Source organism: Danio rerio, chromosome 1, assembly GCF_052040795.2.
Source record: "Danio rerio strain M-AB ecotype USA chromosome 1, GRCz13ab, whole genome shotgun sequence".
NCBI classification, from domain to species: Eukaryota; Metazoa; Chordata; class Actinopteri; order Cypriniformes; family Danionidae; genus Danio; species Danio rerio.
The window spans coordinates 5,359,830-5,377,793 of NC_141021.1; the positions used below are offsets into that span (position 1 = coordinate 5,359,830).

Below are 17,964 nucleotides of genomic sequence, written 5' to 3' on the forward strand. Positions count from 1 at the left end.
AAGAAAGAAAGAAAGAATGAAAGAAAGATGTAAGTTAGAAAACATAAGATTCCCTAACCTATTTTATTGTACTAAACAAAGTGTATATTGTCATTAATTCACTAATTTATTCATTAATTTAATTGATTATTTTATTCATTTTAACCACCAGCCAAAACAAATACAGTTTGATGGAAAGAAAGAAAGAAAGAAAGAAAGAAAGAAAGAAAGAAAGAAAGAAAGAAAGAAAGAAAGAAAGAAAGAAAGAAAGAAAGAAAGAAAGAAAGAAAGAAAGAAAGAAAGAAAGAAAGAAAGAAAGAAAGAAAGAAAGAAAGAAAGAGGAGAAGAGGAGATCTCTTCTTTGTTAAGAAGAGATTCTTGAAGAAAAGCAGAAATGGCACGCACCAGTAACCATGAGCCAAAGACGTTACATTCACGACATGAAACAACATGTTAGGGTCACAACTTGAAGACAATGATGGGAAAAGCAAACCACGTGTGATGCAATCCTGCATGACTGTATTCCACTGTGTTTCAGATCATATATATACAGGGCTGAAGTATTCAATAATAGACGGCTTATCTGATTTTATGAGAATCTGGCGAGGAATATGAATGCTACTGTTAATAAAATGGGAATCTATTCATATATAAATGAATGATGAGGCCTGTTTCGCACATACTGATTTTCTCATGGGTGAAAGATCTGCACGTCCAAGAAAAGGAGCATGAAGCTGCTGGATACCATTAATGGGGTGTTAAGAATACTGGCACCTACAAAGTATGGTCCAGTATGGGTCTTTTGGTTTCGATATTCATGTATTAAACTAATGCAATGTTATGTTTAAAAGCTCCACATGAGAGCTTCGTTTGATACTTGCTAAATCCTATGATCGATCATTTGGTGTATGCTGTTTGAGTTATGCATGAATACAAGTTGACTATAGGGAAACTCCCTTTCATTAATCTCAAGAAGCATTGTGTTTTGATTTTGCAAGTCTCAATGAATGCTAACGAAAATATAGATGTCGGTGTAGAGAAAACCTACAGTTCATTAGATGTAACTATCAGATGCTGGACAATGAATGTGCTTTTATGACAGGTAGTCTATGCTTATACATGGTCTAGGTGTGAAAGCCTTACTTAACCAGAACTTTAAACACTAGGATTTCCTCAAAATATCTGCATAATATAAAGCTTAACAACACAAACTTCTCAAATTGAGACTTTTATGAAGTAAAAGATGAAATACAGATCTGCTTGATTCAGATGGCATAGCGGCAGGTAACATTTCTGTGTTGATTAATTAGCATTTGAAAGAAAAAGTGACACTTCTGCTGCATAAATAATATTTTTTACGATGAGAAAGTCTGTAATAACTCTCAGTGGCTCACTCCAATAACCACTGTATAATTTATTGCCATTATTAAAGGAAATACTCAATACAGTGACACACACAGACACTCAGTGTGTCTGTATACTAAATCACACCTCACGAGCACTAATAAAACTGTATGCAGGAACCGGGGTGTAATTTGCTCTAAGGATTCATGGCGCTTTTTAATTCTTCAGTGTATTTTATGAAACGTTGCTTTTGATTCCTGCTTTCTTCTCTCCGGGAAGTTTGATATTTTTTTCAGCAGCTTCTGCAGCCAAGTCTCCGCCAGATGGCAAAGAAACTATAATTTAATGGACTTCATCTAAGGACCCTGTATCTCTAGGACGTGTTTGTTTTTTTTCTTATTTATCTTTTTAAACAGACCATCTGAAGTTGGAAAGAGATATGCATAATTTCAACATACTGCCTATTTTTCACTTCTGATATCATCAGTGTTTTCTACTGACATTTAACAACACCGGTGTGAATCATGTTATGTTTATCGAACACTTCTTGGTGACTATGAGCAATTCGTTTTCATTCTGCACTTGTTAGCTACATAATCTTTTTATATATTTGTGTTTTTTTTAATTGCTGAAAACTATGGAGCAGCATTTAAGAATCTTTGATTTGTGGTGCAACTTTATGATTAATCTTAAAGTACAAATGAAATCAAAACTAACTATATGATCTTATTAGCTCACATTCATAATTCTGTGGTGAATCTGAGCTAATAAGATCAAATAGGGTGCTTTCACACCTGTGAATCGATTTAGTTGTTCCGAAACAGAGATTACATTTGTTACATTGTTGCTCTTTGCTCTTGGAGCGGTTCGCTTTCACACTGCAAAGTTTCTAATCGGACCAAAAGAGCTAAAACAAGTCACGTGTGAGTAAACTCTCCTTACATTGGACAGAGTGTCAGGGTTTATTTTGCAGCGTCCCGCTAAGCTGTCAGGAGAGATGGTGGTTTGGTGGTGATTGACAAGGTGCAAGCGCGCAACGTGTCTGAGGAGAGATGCGGTGGGGAGGGGTGAGAAGGGTGCGCGACGATGCCTATTTGAGGACCGGGAGGGAGACGCAAGATTACCGGAAGATCATCACTCGTTTGCGGGCATCCGGACACTCGCGAAACTTCCCGCCATACTCATAATTCTCTCTTCATATAGCCGTAAGCCTATTACATATCCATAAAACACAATGATATGACCGCGCTCGGATCGCTTTCTCACTGCAATCGAACCGCTCCAGGGTTCGTTTCAATTGAGCCGAGACCACCTCATTCAAGCGATCTCGGAGCGATTACTTTGGTGCGGAACAGAGCGCGATTGCCCTGTTCACATATGCCAAACGAACCGCGCTAACTGGGCAAACGAGACACGTTCCGAAACAAAAGTGTAGGTGTGAAAGCACCCTTAGTTTTGATTTTCACTAACTATGAGTTCATCTGTGCGTGTCATAAAAAAAAAAAGGTCAGATTATTTATGTATGAGGTATTTGGGCATGGCTAACATACTTAACCACGCCCCTCCAACTATCAGTTTTGACAACAAACAGAAATGATGGGCAGGAGGTGTCTGTTAGGTTGTAATAACTCTTCCAAACCTTTTTCCCGATCTTTCTGAATGAAGTGCCTACTTTACTATTTCCAATCAGCTCGCAGTAGAAAAACAAGCCACGCCCACTGCTTTCTTATTTATTATTCCTTTCTCTGGGAACTGCATCACAATACAAATGAAAATGATATCTAGCAACCAAAATAATACCAGTAGTGCGTCACAATTCACATGCTATTGGTCCTAAATAGTACTGGAAAATAAAAATAGTATGTCACAAACTGTAATACGTCGAAAAAGTATTGCTGCATCTGAAAGTGCATACTTCTATACTATATAGTATGCTAGGAAAACAGTATGCAAGAAGTACGTAGGTGACCTACTACTTTCGGCGAGATTCTGTAGTGCGCATTCGATGAAGCAATGTGAAAGAATTCATGAATGCGAGTGAATTGACGCCACTGACACAGGTAGGTCACATGATAATGACAAATGGCAGATGTAGTACATCCAAATTTCATTCATTCATACACATTAACGATGTAGAAGCAATGATTGTGTAGTAAATTTGAAATTAATTGTAGTAGCCTATGTCAATGATTCCCGGATGGTCAACCATTTTGGTAGAAATTCGAAGTGTAGAACCATTTGTACTGCTAACATTGACCACAATATATAGCGGGTTGGATGTGAATTTCATTAGAACTACAAATGTGGGTAAAAAAAAAGGTGTAAAACTACAAAAATGGCAGATGCTCGAGACCAACCGTCAAGTAGAGAACCTTTGGTAAAGATGTTTGAATGACTGCTAATTAATATCTAGGCAACTGAAAAATATTTAAATCACATTTTGTGTGTTATATTTCATCAGCAACAATAACGTGTGGACGTTTAGACAATGTCTGAATGCATAATTTTGTAAACACTACTATTAAAATTTTAATAAACATCAGCTTGTTTGTTTTTTACTTTTCAAGGTTAAAAGTTGTTTGAAGAAAGATGAAGGTCCCATAATTCAATTCAAAAGCATAAATAAACGGGGGGAAAAATAAATCATGTATCACAAAATTTAGACAATTTTACAGACATTTTCCACAGTGTAGTAATGTATTAGCAACCCACCCAGACCACCCTAGTAACAAAAGCGTGATGAACAAACACTGGAGGAGTTTTCAAACCAGAAGCAACCCGAGATACTAAATAAATCTTAGTGATGTTTCATTCCTACGGTTAGACCGATGGGGGTTTCTCCTCAACCCAAAAGCTCCGTTTTCATTTATATATTTTTCTCCCCTTTCTGACCTAAATCACGACAAACACTGCCATTATGTATGTAATGTATTTGCCCTGTGTTTTTTTTTTCTTTTGTTTGGCATTGCGGTTTGTCTCTAAGCCTTGTGCATCTTGCCATGGGCACATATTAAGTTCTTCCTGTCACATTTTTAGCCATCATTGACAAGCTGCCGTCTGACTGTGACAGGACATCATGCTGGTGATCATCGGTCAAACTCAAGCACAATTGTCCTGAGGAGACTGGACACTGACCACCACTGGCCAAACACAGCAGTTTAACTCTTCTTGGATGATGACCGATGATCGGTGCTCTGATTTATAAAATGCGTAGAAATTATGCATGGGACGATAACCGGTATGTTTAGCGCAATTTGTAAAAGTCAAGGTTTTAATAACATTCACAATTCAGCAAACATCTGAAAAATGCTTATATAGCAATGAAAGATATCCAAAGATGCCTTTAAAAGTTCATGTTCAATGGTCGTAGCTTGGATCAAGTTCAAATCATTGATGCTTGCTTACAGGACAACCACTGCACCCTCTTACCTCCACCTGCTGCTGAAGGTCTACACCCCCTCCAGGAGCCTCGGGTCAGTGAGTGAGCATCGCCTTGTGGTACCATCGCAGAGAGGCCATAGGTCTCTTTCCAAAACCTTTACATTCAATGTTCCAAGCTGGTGGTATGATCTTCCCATTCCAACACGGACTGCAGATTCACTGGTATCCTTCAAATGACAACCAGAAACTAATCTTCTCAGATAGCTCCTTAACCCCTGTGAATAAAACCAAGACAAAAAAAAAAAAAAAACACACTTTTTTTAGCAAATCTCTGAGCACAAACAAGTTACTTTGCATAATCAGCACCTCTTGGCCCATATTTAATGATGCAGGCGCAAAATCTAAAGTGATTGGTGCAAAAGCGTTAAGGACATTAAGCATTAATCTAAATACTCTTTTGCTATTCTAAGGACAGAAAAATATGCTCTGCCCCAAGGCGCATGGTCTAAGAGGATTGCGCTTATTCTCTTAACGAGTTCTGGGTGTGTTTTGAGCATAACAAGCATTAAACCAGAGTCTCATCTGCCATTCCCTTCAAGAGTCAGATGTGTCGTGCCATGGTGCATTTGCCGTTTACATGGCGATTTTGTAAGTAGAAAACCTGAACGCTTCACTAGCTATGAAACAGTTAAACAGAGCATCTGCAGCAACAGTATAAAGAATGAGCCTCCTCCATTCGTATTCTTTATTTTCTCTTTACTTTTACTCTTTACTCCTTTACTTTCGTGTAAAAGGAAACGATGTTGTTCGCACTCCCCTGAAGACATCCATTAGCCTACATATTTAATTTTGTTTGTTAAGCACAAACATTTGTTCCTATACAAAACTAAAAATTCAAAACTACGTCTAAACTCAGTTCTAATTTCCAGCAAATTAAAAAATGAACAATAATGACACAGTGTGGTTAATATCAAACACACGTCCTATTCTTATGGCCCATATGGTGATGCATATGTCTCCAAAACCCAAGAGGAGGACAAATCTATACTTGTTTTTATTAAAACAAATATAATTATGCATATAATAAATAATACTGCTGACAATAATAACATTATACAAATGCAAATTTTCATGACTAAGCTGAAAAAAGCCTCCCGAGATGAGGCATGGAGGCAGGGGTTTTTATATTTACGTAGAAAATATTGTTTTTGTAACATTTTAATCCTTTAATTGATTTCATGTGTAAAGATATTTGTGTATTGCTGCAAATCCTGTGTGTATTAAGCACTGTGTAAAAGTTAAGAATTGCATAGGTGCATAAATAACGCGCTCTGCGCTGGACTTTGAACCAGCTTTCATTCGGTCAATGGTGCGGTTCTATTTCAGTTCCTCAACACACCAACAACGCGTCTTAACACACTTCTATTTTAGACCTGCACAACCATGACTCAACAAAGTGGCACAAATGGATTTGCTATTTAAACAATGTAGTGAAAACATGAAAATTAGGGTTGCACTGGTCTGAAAATAGCAACAAGTCATGCCAAACATGTCTTGCGCCTTATTGCCCGGGTGTATGATAGGGCCCCTTGTGTGTCCTGCCTAATCTTGTTAAATCGCTGAATGCCTCCAAAGTTGCTTTGGACATCAGCATCTCCTAAATGACTAAATATAAATGTAAGTATCAATGGGGAAAAAAAGTTGCTGTTTTTCACCCAGACATTTAAACAAGCACATATTTTAGAGCCATAATAGGGTATATGCCGAAGCAATAGGACTTTGAATGTGCCATTAACCTGGGTTAAGCGCTTCCGGTCAACTGTAAGGTCAATTTTATTTTAAAATCAGCGATCTCTATTGGCTGTGTGATATACAATATAAAGTGGGTCACAGATTGTACAAAAAGCACTGCTTTAAATTACATTTTTCCCCGCCATGTCTTTATAATATGAGCCTTTATTTTACCCCAGTATATTCAATGGAGCTTCTGCGCTATCCTGCCGATTCTGATGGGCGCGTGGAGTAAACAGCTTTGTGTCTCGTTTTACTCTTGAGCAACTAAATGAATGCCAAAGTTTATTTAACTGAATGTATTTTAATTACATTACAACATTGATGCTGTAAAAGGAACCGTATAAATTAGAAAAAAAAAAATCACAATAACAGGTCACCGGAAGTTTATCAGTTTGGCAAAAACACTAGCTCGGCATATACCCTATCACAACACCGTAATACCGTTAAATATTTTTTATCCAAGATTATCATACTGTCCGAATTTTATACTGGCCCATTTCATATTGCAATATATATATCACAGAAAATGTAGCATAGTGGCTCAGTGGTTAGAACCGTCACCTCACAGAAAGAAGGTTGCTGGTTCGAGTCCCGGCTGGGTCAGTTGGCGTTTCTGTGTGGAGTTTGCATGTTCTCCCTGTGTTGGCGTGGGTTTCCTACAGCTGCAGTTTCCCTCACAGTCCAAACACATGAGCTATAAGTGAATTGAATAAACTAAACTGGTAGTGTATGAGTATGTGTGTGAATGAGTTTGTATGGGTGTTTTCCAGTACTGGGTTGCAGCTAGAAGGACATCCGCCTTGTAAAACACATGCTGGAATAGTTGTTGGCTCATTCTGCTGTGGTGACCTCTGAAATTGAGACTAAGCCGAAGGAAAAATCCTAAAAAAACAAAAATTTGCGATGCCATTTTTTTACATCATGCAGCCCTACAGCACATGTAGATCTATTTCATAATTACAGTCTCTGAAATGCACAAAAGCGTGAGCGTTGCTGTAATTTTGAAGGAGGGAGAACGTATAATGTCCTATAATGGGAAAATTAATTGAAAAGATTCTTAGACTGGCAAACCGCAGCCAATTGCTTACGCCGTGGACAGATACTGTATCTGACAGGGAAGACAATCCAGGAAAATTCTTTCTCTAGGCATCATCGTGACTCATGCGACGGAGTTAGTTAACAGTCCACTTGAGCTCGAACATCTTGTTACTTACATGCCATTTATCAGACACTGTTCATCCACAGCGACTGCACAGTGCACTAATTGTGAGGACAGTTCATCTAGATTTAAGTGTCTCGGTAAAATCTGCTGTGGTAATAGACCAGGACAGTAATATTAGTGGCGTCTGAACAATTACTGCTAAATGAACACGTGTAAAATGCATTCGAATTCTCTTTTTAATGAGCCAATACAACAGTGTTTAGTTAAGTAGTTCTTGAAGCATAGCTTTCAAAATATGAGAGCAGATTATGAATTAAGCATAACTATTTATCTTTTAGTAAGATGTACTGGCCAGGGGTGTTGCAAATATGGCCGAAGAGGGAACAGACTTTCCTTGAAAGGGATACTGCACACTATCTTTGCACTATATAGCATCAGTATATATACTGTATAAAAACAGTATATAGTTTTAGCATTAATATTGCAATGTGAGGGGCGGCACAGTGGCTAAGTGGTTAGCACTGTCACCTCACAGCAAGAAGGTTGCTGATTTAAATCCTGGCTGAGTCAGTTGGCATTTCTGTGTGGAGTTGGCGTGTTCTCCCCATGTTGGCGTGGGTTTCCTCCGGGTGCTCCGGTTTTCCCCCACAGTCCAAAACATGTGCTGTAAGTGAATTGAATAAACTAAATTAGCCGTAGTGTATGTGTGTGAATAAATGTGTATGGGTGCTTCCCAATACTGGGTTGCAGCCGGAAGGGCATCAGGTTTATAAAACATATGCTGGATGAGTTGACAGTTCATTCCGCTGAGGCAACCCCTGATGAATAAAGGGACTAAGCTGAAGAAAAATTAATGTAAATATTAATTGTAATGTAATATAAATGATAAGATGTACTGGCCAGAGATGTTGCCAATGTGGCCACAGAGGAAACTGAATTACATTGAAAGGGATTATATAAGGGCTGCACAATATATAGTTTCAGTGCTTCCACAATAGTCACATCGCAAAACAATAGAGATTTGATATTTATTTATTTATTTATTTATTTATTTATTTATTTATTTATTTATTTATTTATTTATTTATTTATTTATTTATTTATTTATTTATTTATTTATTTTATTTTTTTATTTTTTTATTTGTTTATGTGTTTGTTTGTTTGTTTGTTTGTTTTTTTATTTGTTTAAATTTTTCATTCTTTTTAATAAACAAAGATGCATTAAAGTGTTAAAAAAGTGACATAAAATAATCATAGCCCTACAAAAAAATTAAGTAAATAAATTCAGTGAACTTTAACATTTTAAAATGATTACGAAAAAGACAAAAAAATGATTATTTCAAGTCTATAAAAGATATAAAAGTATACATTACAAAAGTAAGATGATTATAACTTTTTTCAAATGCGACACCATTCATGATGCATATAATAGTGTTATAATAATAATAATAATAATAATAATAATTTTAATAATACTAATACTACTACTATTACTAATAATAATAATAATAATAATAATAATAATCACCATCATCATCATCATCATCATCATCATCATTATACCAATCATATATTTTTTTTTATTATTATTACAGTTTTTCCTGAGCATTAGTCAGCAGGAAACTTTATTAAACACATAGAAATACAATAGATTAATAATAATAATAATAATAATAATAATAATAATAAATATTATTATTATTATTATTATTATTATTATTATTATTAAATTAATTACATTTAATTAAATTGTGTATAATCACTGTGCAAGCCTTTTTATTAAGAATTGGGCACCAAACAGATTCATTTAAAACATTATAGGAGCCTTTTTTGTCATTTCATGCTGTTTTTAAGTATATAAAACACATAAAAAGGGTTTGGATTTGACATTGATATCAAAAATTGGCCCAAATGTGCAACCATGTTACTCATTTTTCAGTATAAGAACATACACTTAAATCTGTCTATAAATAATAAATGCAATTATCTATCACATGTTTAACAGGGTTAATACAAAACGTCCATTTATTAAACAATCTAAAAGTCAATTGGACTTGCTGAGGTTAAAAAAATCAAATAATATGTGAAGGACTATCTCTATAACTGGTGTAAAAAAACAAAATAGATTTATTTTTCATCTTCTGTACCCTATTTGTGAAAATACCCTGCATAATAAGCAGGATAAGCTGCTCGACATCTAAATTTAACTCTGATATGAACTCTTGGCAGCTCCAGCAGATTTCACTGCGTGTGAATATTCTGAACTATTGTTTGCAAGAGTACAATATGAGCTGGCCTTTAAAGATGCCCCCCTTTATTCTAAGAAAAAGTCTATAGCAAACACAAGAAACATGCACAACCCCGACTGCGCTTGCCAAAAAACAAACTGTGAGTCTGTTTAATGAATTTTGGCTCTGTGTATGATTCATCTGTTTGAATGGGGAGCTTGGCAAACTGATTTGGCAGCGTATTAGCAATTTCATCTTGGATGTGTAAAATAATAATAGAGGCACAAAGCAGGTCCATAGGTGTGATCTGACATCTGTAGTGCTTCTGCTTGCTGCACAGATCAATCTGGTGTCACATAACCTGCTCTCGCGATGCCAGACGACTGATTATTGGCATGAGCTTCCCACATTTACACTATGCTCATGCCAACAGCCTTGACTTACACAGATCCCAAAAAAAGTTTTTGCACTGCATGAAAGATTTCTTATTTATTATGTAACTTAGTGTAGGTCCTGTGGAAAATTGCCAAAACAATATTAAAAATGTGCCTTTTAATATTAATGTATTTACCAAAACTTTACAGAAAATGGCATAAGATCAAGATAAGCTTCAAATTATGTAAAACCAATATGAGTTTTCACAGTTAACAATTTAGAATTATGCACAGCATGCCTGAGAAGTTGTTAATGTTAGAAACATTTATCATTGTCTTACTTAATCTTTCCTTTTTTAAAATAGAAACAACAACAAAAACAACAAATAATAATAATAATAATAATAATAATAACAATAATAATAATAGTAAAAATAATATTAATAATAATAATAATAATAATCGAAAACATATTAATATTAGTATTAATAATAATAATAATAACAATAATAATAATAATAATAATAATTGAAAACATAAGAAGAAGAAGAAGAAGAAGAAAAAACAGCCATATTAATAATAAAATAATTGAAAACAATAATAATATTAATTGAAAACATAATAATAATAATAATAATAATAATAATAATAATAATAATAATAATAATAATTGAAAACATAAGAAGAAAAAACATAGCCATATTAATAATAAAAATAATTGAAAACATAATAATAATAATATTAATTAAAAACATAATAATAATAATAATAATAATAATAATAATAATAATAATAATAATAATAATAATAATAACAATAATAATAATAACAATAATAATAATATAATACCCATACACTCTTATTAACACACTTACAATACAGACAATTTGGCTTACCCAATTCACCTAAAGCGCATGTCTTTGGACTGTGGGGGAAAACTCAGAAGAAACCTACGTCAACATGCGGAGCACATACAAACTCCACACAGAAATGCCAACTGACCCAGCTGAGGCTCGAACCAGCAGTAAGTTCCACTTACAAAGTTTGCCATATAAATAGCAAATACACCATAGCCCGATACAACTGACCCTTAAAGATGATGTGAAATGAGACTCTGATTGGTTTAATGCACGTTATGCTCCAACACACCTAGAACTCATTAAGAGAATAAGTACAACCATGTTAGACCATGTGCCGGGGCACAGAGCGTATTTACCTGTCCTAAAACGACATTAGACTTTGCACCTAGATCATCAAAATAGAGCCCAGAGACACACACATACACAGAGAGAGTGAGAGAGAGAGAGAGAGAGAGACAGACACACACACACACACACACACACACACACACACACACACACACACACACACACACACACACACAGAGTCTTATTCATTCATTAATGTAATATATAGCAGTTCGAATAGGTTTTTCCCCTTTTAACAGACTTGTAATCTTCTTTACAGTTGCCATCCTCTCAAGCAACCCACCCTACTAAAAATTTCATGGAAATCTCCTGAAAACCTCCCAAAACTGAGATGCTATCCGGAACACGTAAACACTACTAAAACCACCTGTGGACTCCTAAAAAGCCCTGAAATCGATCCCCCTCAAGCTATTCTGTATTCAAAACACAGCCTACTGTTTCAAACCAAGCATCTCAAAAGAGTGGTAAATATCATGATCTGCCATGCTTCACTACGGCAACTTAATTCTACAAGTATGCAATGAAAGCAACATCTATAATGCACTCAAAGCACATACTTTTTTTTTTTTTTTTTACTGTACCCCGATTTCTTGCCAAACTCGTGCTACACAACTTGCCTTTACAACCTTTCAAGGTTATTTAATGACAAGCATATGCGATGAGGCGCGAAAACGACATCAAGCGCTGTGAAACATAAATCACACCATTAACGCTGGTCTTCTCACAAACTACAAGATCCGAAAGATGGCAGGTGGCGGAAAACAAAAGACGGCGGCATCAAGGAGCGCTTTGAAGGACAGAGAAATGCTTTCGGCTGAGATTTATCTGAAATTCATACCACTGACATGAGATTCAGAGTATTTCCCTCTGGCTCATGACCTCCCACGCATGCAGAGCTGGTCACAATTTAGAGATTAATAAAACTCAAGTCTACAAATGTGGAGAAAGATGAGCTGACCTTCAGAAATTTAATGAGAGTTCATGAAAATGTCAAAATATAATATAATATAATATAATATAATATAATATAATATAATATAATATAATATAATATAATATAATATAATATAATATAATAGAGTAGTTAATATAATGGAATATGCAATGCATACATTATTATTATTATTATTGTTATTGTTATTATTATTATTATTATTATTATTATTATTATTATTATTATTATTATTATTATTATTATAACTATTAATACTGATGATGATGACGGTGGTGATGATGATGATGGATAATAATAATAATAATAATAATAATAATAATAATAATAATAATAATAATAATAATAATAATCAATGCATGTGCAAATCTAAACTTTTCTTAATTAAAAAAATGTGCAATTATTGTTGATATCCTTATATTTACAAAACAAACAATAATACATAAATGAAAATAAATACATGCATAATTTAAAAATCAAATGAAAATAATTTATCATAAATGCATAAAGAGCTACTGAAAACATTTGGAATTCTATAATACAAAAAAAAAAATACTATACATAAAGACACACTTATTCATCCATTTATCCAATAAACAGCTGTCTGAAATGTTTTTCCCCCTTTACAACAGATTTATAATGTTCTTTACAGTTGATATCCTCTCATGTAACTCGTTTTACCACTTTAAAAATTGATGAAAATCCCCAGAAAACCTCCCAAAACTAAGATGCAATTCAGAACATGTAAACACTACTAAAACCATCTGTGGACTCTCAAAAAGTTCTCAGAAATTAATAATTATTGAAAATGTCATAATATAATATAATGTAATGTAATGTAATGTAATGTAATGTAATATAATATAATATAATATAATATAATATATTTTTAGATCATAAGAAATCTGATCCATCTGGAGTCTTCACATTTTGTGAAAGACCTTCAGAAATTCAATGGCTGTTCATGAGAATGTCAAAATAACCGAAGAACTAAGAACTTATGGATAATTTATAACACATGTTGTTCAATACAGGCCACAACTTGCCTCTTGCTGCTATATTAATATTACAATTGCTGAATCAGGCTAGAATTGTTTGGATGGATGGATGGATGGATGGATGGATGGATGGATGGATGGGCCATAAATTTATGGATGGATATATGGATGGATAGAAATGAAAAATTAAAAAAAGAAATGGATGGACGGATGGATGGATAGGCAGACAGATACAAGGATAGTTGAATAGATATATAGTATGTTAGATGTACAGACAGGATGGATGAATGGAAGGAAAGACGGATGGCTCTTTTTAGATATTTGACAGATAGACCAATAGATATATTTGATAGATGAACATGGATGGATGGATGGATAATTTTTTTAAAGAAATGGATGGATGAATGGATAAGACAGATAAAAGGAAAGAATGATAGTTGGATGGATAGATAGAATGTAAGATGTACAGACAAGGTGAATAAAAGGATGGATGGATGGATGGATCTTTTTAGATATTTGATAGACAGATGGATGGATGGATGAATGAATGGACAAATTGATGGATGGATACATGGATGGAAAGTGGAATGGAAGGATTAATCGATAGGTAGGACAACGGATGGATGGATGAATGGATGGATGGACGGATGGATATTTCTAGATATATGATGGATGGATGTATGAACATATGGATGGATGAATGGATAGATGGATGAAACAATAGAATAATAGATGGATGGATGATGGATGGATAAAATGATAGTTGGATGGATAAAATGATAGTTGGATGAAAGGATGGATAGAAAGATAGTTAGAACAGTAGTTGGATAGAGAGATGGGTAGATAAAATTAGTGTATGGATGGATGGATGGATGGATGGATGGATGGCTAATTATAGGCAATTCTGATTAATCATATTTTGAGTTTACTATAGTAATTGACGGCTGAATGTTAATGTTTGGGTGAACTATCCCTTTAACAGATTCATGCAGGGTTTACTCTGAAAGAAAGTTGACTCTCTAACAACAACTACTGAGAACTGCATTAGATCTCCTGAGCTATAAGAGAGCAACCTCTGAGCAATAAAGTTTTCCTCTGGGTCTCGAGCTTCTCTCCTGTCATAACACTGACTTTATCCTCATTTCAGAAGTTATTGTTCTTAAACGTGTGAAGTCAGCATAAACATGGTCCGGTGCACCACTTGAAGAAACCTATAGATTAAACGCTTGAAACAACACTGTCTGCCGCCTGATGCTTTGTGTATTAAACTCTCCGCAGAAAATATATAGTCCCCAGCAGTTCAGACCTGGCTGCACATGATAAATGTCTCGCCAGTGATTATGTTTTGCTGACATTGCAATCATTTCAGCTGAGCTTTGTTATGACCTGATCAAGTTCATGTGGTCATGTCCCTGAAATATAAAACACAACACCTTGGGTTCTGCAGCTAGGATAGTGTAGAAACCAGTGAGGAGAACTGACCCTCCCACTGTATGTATGTATGTATGTTATTTATTTGTTTGTTTGTTATGTTGTTGTGAATCCAAGGTTTTGTTTCATTTATGTATTTATAAACATTCAGCTCAGCTAAATGTCACTATTAATAAGAAAATCAAGCAATGGGTTTTTGTAGGCAAGGGAAAACCCAAAAAACCCGCTCTTCAGTTCCATACTCAAAGACAGCATATATGATGCATTTGAAATTGCTGAATTATACACCCACACAATGAGAAAGGAGCAGCAACATATGTTATTACAGGACAGTACATTTATTGTGCACTAGTGAACACTTTTATTTTAGCGTATGCAGTGATTTCGTAGATTTATTTATTTATATTCATTAGTTTTTAATTTATTTTCATGTAATTGTGTTTATTTATTTTTTTATTTTTTTATTTTTTTTGTAGTGAATCCAACGTTTTGTTTGATTTATTTATACATTTTTAAAATTATTTTTATTATTATAATTTTAGCATGTGCAGTGATTTCATAGATTTGTTAATTTATTTCATTTATATTTATTAAGTTTTTATTATTTCGTTTTTTTATTTTATTTATTTATTATGTTGTTTTAAATCCAATTTTTTGTTTGATTTATTTATTTTTATTTGTTAGTTTTTTATTTTTATTTATTTATTTATTTACTATGTTGTCGTGAATCCAAGGTTTTGTTTGTTTGATTTATTTTTCTATTCATTTTATTATTATTTTTTATGCTGTTGTTGTCAATCCAGGATTTCATTTATTTATTTATTCATTTATTTATGTATTTTAGTTTACTTATCAGTTTAATTTTATTTTGTTTGTTAGTTTACTTATTTATGTTATTTGTAATATGATGTTTGCCATTATTAATGTTGAAAATGGGGAATACAAAAATGGGTCAATAAAGCAGTCTGACTCACACAGTCAGAGACGCTGAAAGCAATGTGCCAAAAATAAATAAATAAAACAAATAATTAAAATAAACTCCAAATGGAGAGTAAAGAAAAAGCTGAAATTGTGTGACTTGATGATTGTGTAGCCGGCTAAACAATGGGCCACTTTCATTTGAGGTGGAAATTTGTGATAATGGGATTATGAAACGTTACGGCTTTAAAAGGATACTTCACACAAAAAAATGAAAATTCTGTCATTATTTATTCAGCCTCTTGTTGTTTCAAGTCAATATGACCTTCTTTTGCAGAACACAAACCAAAATATAATGAAATGAGTGTTCACAAACCACATTAAAAGCATTCCCCCTCTCTCTCTCTCTCTCTCTCTGCAAAGGACGGGTAAAAGGACAAAACAAAGCTTCAAACTCTCACTTAAAAAACCAAACAATAGTTTTATGATGAAGTATATATTTTCACTAGTACTGTACATGTACTAATGCTCATAAGTTTAGCATTGCTGATGCTTATGACTTTCATTTATGCATCACCGAGCTGAACATGATAATAATAAATGAAATAATTTGCTGCCCAAGGGAAAAAAGGTATTATTGTCAATTGTTTAAAAAACACATGAAAATATAAAAAGAGCTTTATTAATTCAAAATAGAAGGTTCAAATGACAAAATAAGTTTTTTTTTTTTCTTTCTTTCTCAAAGCCACATAATCAGGAGTTGTTTTTTCTTGCTCTTTCTTACAGAAGAATTATTTTCTTGGAGAAGTACTTAATGACCCCAGCATTTAATTAAATGGCTTTATGGGTTTGATATAAATTACTTGAATACAGTCGTGAAATTGAGGTTATAAGCCTATTAAAACCACACACACACACACACACACACACACACACACACACACTAAAGCATGCAATATGGCTCTAACGTAAACTTGTATATCCACACAGCTTGGTTGCGGGCATAAGGCCACGGGTTATAACAGCCCAGCAGTGTTTCGTTTAGAGCCATTTTACACTAATATATAATATAGCCTATGTCGCGTTTATGCAAGTGTCTGAGGGCACAAATGTCTAAATAAAAACGACTCCGTGTTAAAAGCCCTGATTTGTGAGGAACTACTTTCTTCCGCCACATTTAAAATACATGTTTGAGAACTGAAAGAGCAAATGTCCTATTTCCAAATGAAAAAAAAAAAATCACTTTACAAGTAGTAACAAAGTGTCTTTTTATGTCTTAAATAAAGTTAATAGCTTATCGAATTAAGTACTAGAGTAAAGTATTATTTGTACAAGAAAAATGGACTGAGATTAAACCTAGCTGTAATTTACCTCACAGGAGTATTTAACGCTACGATATGGCTCTAGAACTTCAAAGTATGGTTATATAAACAGAGTTGTGGGCACGAGGCTAATGTTACGTGTAATAACAGCAGTCTTGGTACAGTATAGAGAAATTTTACAATGATTTTGTGCAATTTCGCGTTTATGCAACAGTTCAAGGGCACAAATGTTAAAATAAACGCGACCAAGTCTAGATTTGTGAGGAACTACTTCCTTCCGTCATAGATTTAAAATCGATGTTTGAGAGCGGAATGAGCAAAGGTCCGTTTTGCAAAAGAAAACCATAACTTAACAAGTAGTAAGAAAGTACTGTTAAATTTCTTCAATAAATTTAATGGATTATATCATATTAAGTACTAAAGTAGAGTAATGGTCTATTTGTGAGAAGAAAAATAGCTTGAATCGTACCTCATTTTGTTTTCTTTATTGCGATTTGTCGGTTATCATCTTTCTATAATGTATCCCATGATGTTTCAATGACACTTGGTAGCTGGAAGTAAAACTTAAGTCCGTGTTTCGTCTCTTTTCAATATAAAAGTCTTGCTATCGGTTATAAAGGTAGTCCCGTGGTGCCATCTAAAGGTGTAACAATTCATAGAGGTAACAGTGTATCACGGTGTAAATCATCGTTCACGACTACAGAAAACAGGCGATTATTGCTGCCTAATAAATCTACAAAAAGTTATATCTGTTAAAGAACACCAGTAATAATAATACTATAAACAACGACTAAACAATAAATAAATAAAGCTTTTATTTGCAATGCAGAAAAAACCCACTTATTTTACAGAATAAAAAAGCAAATATTAAAA

General features: G+C 33.9%; 1 long non-coding RNA gene across 3 annotated transcripts in view; it reads right to left on the reverse strand.

The window, feature by feature from the left end:
- The window catches only part of LOC141384400 (uncharacterized), a 68,481-nt gene extending 50,831 nt beyond the window's left edge, over positions 1-17,650 (reverse strand). For 2 of the 3 annotated variants that reach the window (XR_015476111.1, XR_015476110.1), the window contains exons 1-2: positions 17,561-17,650; positions 4,753-4,979 (exon numbers count right to left, since the gene is read on the reverse strand). This is a non-coding gene — a long non-coding RNA (uncharacterized LOC141384400). Of the gene's footprint in view, positions 1-1,733; positions 2,118-2,789; positions 4,980-17,560 lie in introns of those variants that run through there. The other variant, XR_015476109.1, reaches the window with a different exon arrangement.
- Positions 17,651-17,964: the final 314 nt, after the last annotated feature.